This window comes from Periplaneta americana, chromosome 6 (assembly GCF_040183065.1).
Source record: "Periplaneta americana isolate PAMFEO1 chromosome 6, P.americana_PAMFEO1_priV1, whole genome shotgun sequence".
Lineage (NCBI taxonomy): Eukaryota > Metazoa > Arthropoda > Insecta > Blattodea > Blattidae > Periplaneta > Periplaneta americana.
The window spans coordinates 91,721,757-91,727,756 of record NC_091122.1 but is presented as its reverse complement, the minus strand read 5'-3'; the positions used below and the strand labels follow the sequence as shown (position 1 = coordinate 91,727,756).

At 34.4% G+C, this 6,000-nt stretch overlaps 1 protein-coding gene across 2 annotated transcripts in view; it reads left to right on the top strand.

Moving 5' to 3' along the window:
* The first annotated feature begins 845 nt into the window (after positions 1 to 845).
* The window catches only part of LOC138701494 (uncharacterized), a 42,298-nt gene continuing 37,143 nt past the window's right edge, over positions 846 to 6,000 (top strand). Inside the window, exon 1 of one of the 2 annotated variants that reach the window (XM_069828412.1) lies at positions 846 to 984. The gene's annotated coding sequence lies outside the window, so the exon portion shown is untranslated. The remainder of the gene's footprint in view (positions 985 to 6,000) is intronic. The other variant, XM_069828413.1, reaches the window with a different exon arrangement.

Below are 6,000 nucleotides of genomic sequence, written 5' to 3'. Positions count from 1 at the left end.
GCGAGTGGATCTTGAATATGCAAACAAATGACCAGAAAATGTGTTATCAAGTGTTCGCCATGAGTGGCAGAAGCGCATGTCACTTTGTTATGACATACATATCGTGTGTATATATATATATATATATATATATATATATATATATATACTGCATATATTATAATGCATCTGCTCCAGAGTGACTGTATCACCATTTGTATGTAGAATTTTGCATCACTCTGTATATACTTCACAAAGCTGAAGACCATTTTATGTACTGATAAATAATGAAAGAGAAATCCTGTAAGAAGAAGATCATTCGAATGGTGGAATGATCAAATACCGATATTTAGTGATAATTTAGAGATGTAACAGGAAAGGAGCTACTATCGTAGAAAGATGGTGAACAAGGTAAAAAAAAGTTCCTTTGTTTTAATGACCACAAATTGTATGATTATATTATTACTTTAGTAGTCTTCTCGTGAAAAAAAAGTTGCTACAGTATGCTTGCATAATATCTACAGAGAAGTGTTTGGTTCCTGTCGACTGTCTTTTGAAACAGGAAAGTGTAATCTTGCCGTCATCTATGATTACTTAATGTCACTTGCCGAGAATTACTTGTCAAGGACATCTATAAATAATGAATGTAATTTAGTCTGTCAGAAATATGAGAGTAATTTAAAATACCTATATGAATGATGATAATGAAACAAGTGAAATCTCAAAAGTGTCTAGGGGATTAATATCGGTATTATTCATGAAGAATGAATTGGTTTGAACTGGTTGAAGTTGTGGTTCAGGGATTATACGATAAATCCAGTAGGAGAGAAATGGTAATTAGCCTGCTGCTGCCTTATTGCCAAGGTCGTCACATTCATTATCTTGGCAAACAATGAAAATGACCCTTGACAGCTCTTTGATAAACAAGCCGTATATTTAATCCACTGCACAGAGATTTAGCAGGCTCTACACTGTAAGACTTCGTGGAGAGCAGCCTTTCTACAGGTAAGCTGAAGCATGTCTCACAGTTCTTATGTTAATCGATATTCAAACATCCAGTAATTTTTATAGAATTACGATTAAAAACTACTGAATTAGGAACAAACTTTGGTTTGTTTTCGCTGTTTTCACAAGTTACTGTCTACAATCAGCTGTTTCTAAATACGCTAAATGTAAATTTAATTCGCTTACCGGTACCGGTATATTAAGTAGGATACAGTACCGTATGTAGAACTGAATGTACAAACATTATATCTTATATAATTGCTTGGTGCTTTGGAAAGTTTTTGCAATTATATTCTTACAAATTTTCTGTCTTATTTTCTCTTCTTTCGGATTCAACGTGGAAATTACTGGATAACAAAGAATAGGATGGAGATCATTCAAGTTACCTAGGCAACACACTGGCATCACCACCACCACCAAGCCTAATTTACATTGTTTGAGTAATTGCTATAGCAATTAATGCAAGAAATTAACTATATTACTTTTAGATAGAATAACCATTTTTACGCAATTTTATTAGTGCACAAGATAGTGCAAATTAATCAATCAAGTATCAGAAGATTTGTCCCCTCTCTCGAGGTCATGATCTTTGACTCATTAAAAATATACATGGATGCCTAAGTCATCTTTTCTGTATATCATGCGGACGAATGTCAGTTTCAGAGTTCAAGAAAGAGTCAGAAATAAATCAATAACATTAAAATAATAAATTCTTTTAGCTACCGGTACGAAAAAATTTCAAGAGCTTTTGCAAATGTAAATTACCGTACTATAAAAGAGATCAGTGAAGTTTCAGAAGAAGTGAGTGAAAGAAAATATATGCATGAGAGTTATGATAAATAAGAGACATTCCAGTTCACAGGGTATTTGCACTTCTTTTGAGGGAACTTGCATTAAAGAATAACTAGCAGCAGCAGCAGCAGCAGCAGTAGTTTATTTATCAATGCTTTTAACTACGAAGGTTATTCAACATCGAAACATAAAGTGGGCGAGAAATGGACAATAAATTTTGCCTGAAGTTGTCTATCAGAACCAGAGTTCTTTTACGTTGCGTATAGGCCTATCTATGATATGTAACCACATTTTTACTTCCCTCCCACAGGAAGCCATGCTAAGAATTTTATCGATTTTTAAAATCCATCACATCACACATAGCTGAATTTGTATCAGCGAATCTCAGGTCCAACATCTACTAGAATGGTGACCACGTAGGAGGACGACTAAGAATTGTTAGAGTATAAGATGTGTTTGAGGCTTACTCCTAAAAACACTATTTACGGTATGTTCCCAATAAAATCCACAAAATTACTGGTAATCATTTTGTCTTCTGATCACTTCATCTCAATGATTTGCTGTGAACGTGAATTTCTGTATTTGCTCGACAATTCGAGCTTCCTGATCTAGACCTCTGTATTCAGGAAGAATATACAGTGAAGTCCACCTCCAGGAGAAAAATCCTGTTGCGAGGAAATAAAATTGGTAAAATTAATATTTAACAGTGCTAGTTTACTGTCCTATCCCAACAATTATTGCTAGACCCAGTGATTTAGTTGGAAAATAATATTTACAGGAACTCACCTGATCTTTTAGGTACCGGTATCGCCAGGATCCGTAATGAGTGTCAAGTTGGCATCCTCATGTTTCTGACATGCATATATTTCTATACATCTTTATTACACAACTTTTAACACTATATCACTTCGGTATATAAAGTTCATATTGCTTACACGTGTTAAATACTAGTCAACAAGATAATGCAACATAATATTTAACCCATAAATTCGCAAAGTATCCTATAGGATACAACAGGTTAATAGGCTATATGCTATAATTTTAATAGAACAATAGAAAAAAAATTGGTAGGAAAATTAAAATTTCACAATACTATAATATTGTAATTACGACATATAAAATATTGTGAATTTTATTAGTAACAACAATGTAATTTATTCGCCACAACAATAATTCCTTTCTACAATTCACCTTAAACGCTCTCGTCAACAATTGGATCTTCACTCAACACAGTATTCGTTATAGCACTCCACCGACGACAATGACAATTTACTTGGACTATTACGCACAACAATGAACTGTTAATCTTAACTAATATTTACAAAGCACTATTTACAAATCAGAACTACCAGTTCTCAGTTCACAGTTCTTCTATCTCAGTCACTCGAGTTCACAGTATCTCGAACCACAGACCTTCAGAGACAGTTCACTGTACTCGAACTCAGGTCCCTCCAACTGCGGTCCACTGCACTCGAACTCAGGCCTTCGGATGCTGACGCAGATGCGGACGCACACTTGAGTCGAACTCCGGCACACAAGTCTGGCTTGCTTGCTCTGGCTTACTCACTGACTGAATAACTGAAAACTGCTGTCGTTCCTTCGCGACCGTAATTTATAACCACAGCGACGTAGCCTCGAAAGTTCGAATTCGCGAGTCTTCCACTTCGACGGATTTCTCGGCCTCTCTAGGCAAGCAGAAGATGCGCGCGCAAACTCCCTCTCCACTCTCTCGCCGCGCGCCGTTCCAAAGTGCTCCGCGCGATCTTCTCTCTTGCGGGACGCTGGTCGTGAGTTCGAATCTCACGTCGCTGTCACAATATGGACATTGTGATAGTTGTTTTCTTTACAGTCCGACACGGTTTAATAAACTAGTGTGAGAAATGAAGTTTAGTTAATTTAAGGGTTAACACGTGTAAGCAATATAAACTTTATATGGTACCGGTATTCCACATATTTTCATTTTATGGAATGGTATTTTAGTGAGTTTCTGTTCAACTAAACCACTGGCTAGGACCTAAGAACTATTTTACAAATCATTTGTATGTACATGACAATGAGATGACTTTTTCTACTTTTAGTTACTATCCTGTTTACTATCGGCTACAATGTAAACCAACCTTTACTACCACGACCACTAGCATTAATATTACAATTTTATTTAAATGGCGTTCATTATGGATGTTTTGCTATTTGTCTTGAATCCCAATAGAGTTTTGAATGAGTACTATAGAATGTGTTTGAAGATGAGTATTTTTTAAATGCTGTTTTCAAGTGTTCTCTACATTTGCCGGCATTCATTAACTAATTTATTATCTGCTATGCTGTTCTGATTCAATCTTATGTGCCACTTTCCCTGAATATTTATTGATATTTGTCCTAGAGATGTTTTTATTATTCCAATAAACTGTGTAATCATTCTTCCACAAGCGACTGTATGATACTATTCACGCGAAGTTCATTGTCTTCATCAGCGTTATTATTTGCTTATTTATTTTCTTATTTATATTATTTTTTCATTCTTTGCAACTTTGGATTACTGCGTTACCGGTACAGTCTATCAAATATATAAATTTTTGGAAAATATTTATTATAAACTTCAATTTTGTAACGCATTTATAATAGAATATATTACTACTACTATTTATAGACTTACATTACACTAATTCAGGGATGCAAAACTAAGCTACAATTATTGCGGCAGACGTCACAAGCTGGAACACGTAACTCATCCCTTCCCTTCAACTTTTGCATCATTGGAGATGGTAGGAGGAGAAGAGATATGTATTCATTGTGCTTGCCAAACGTTACAGATATGTAATTGAAAGCCATGCTTTCATCCCTCTCTTCCCCACTTCTGCATCCCTGCACTAATTATTGATATACTAACAATAATGGATTCGGAACACTTCAAAATCTGTGCTTCAGTGTCTGACCATGACAATGTCTTCGAAAAATATTGGAGTGCAAGAGGTCAAATGATTTTATTGTCAAACACCTGGCATTAGAAAACAACAGCAACAATAATATTTCAATCTGATTATTCATAGGCCTCTACAATAAATTTATTCATTTGCAAAGGAATTAATCAGAACGTACTCGGTACATTAAATGATTAAGAAAAGAAGATGTAGGCTATATGCACAAGAGCGCGACCATTTGGCGATAAATATCTTTGATAGAATAGGAGTGATAAGCACAATAAGCCTCAGGCTGTGGTGCAAGCCTTTGGGTTCCTTCTCCACAAAGAATAATAAAAAAATAAAAAAGAAGATATTAATGTTAAATAGTTCTTATATTATCACTAGATATAAATGACATGTATTTTATTATACAAGTCAATAAATGGAAAATTGTTATTTGGATATGGCAGGAAAGTTTAATATTTTAAGACTTATTCTTACAGAAACCGACGGAAGTTTCTTGTGAAGACTCGTGTAATTTAGAGATTTTTGCTTCTTATGTAAACATAACTGCTGTAAACAAATCATCGGTAACAGAAATGTAATTTCTTCATAATACAATAAGAAGCATATATGAGGGGCGTTTTCACAAAACTTCATTCCACATAGCCTCAAAGTAATTTTCCCAAAATGTAGAATTGTTAAACATATAGGCCTAATACATTTATCTTAAACATGTCTCTCTTATAACTAAAATTATTTTAATGAACATTAGCCTAATCTAGAGTGTGGCACTGGTATAATGGAAAAATTAAACTTGAAGTCACAGGTAATTACATGCATTCTTAAAATGCTTTTATTTTTTAATTCAAGTGTTTTATTTACATTGGAAGTTTAATTGACACCTGTTAGTATAATTATAATAAATATACAGATTGCTTCTATTTGCCATCGGCATTTTCAGTGTCTTTCAGTGGCATGGCTCTTGACTACTTTCATACTCGTTGTCTCATTTCCCATTTGGATATGTTCATTTTATCTTGTTACAGTAGTTTTATTCGTTCGCGTGACTTTACTGATATTGGTATACCGGTTTTGGTATTTCCAATGGGGGCTCTATCTTTATATTTCATTCCTAATATCTTTATCAGTGTTGCCATTTTTGTTGTTTTCACAAAATGTTAAATATGCCATGTCAGGCTTTGCTTCAGCAGTGTGAGTTGGAAGAATCTCAACACGCACTGTATGCTCTAAATTTAAATATAATGTAAAGTAATGCTGTTACCTGGTTTATCATTCTTCTATATGGTAAATTAATTTGTCG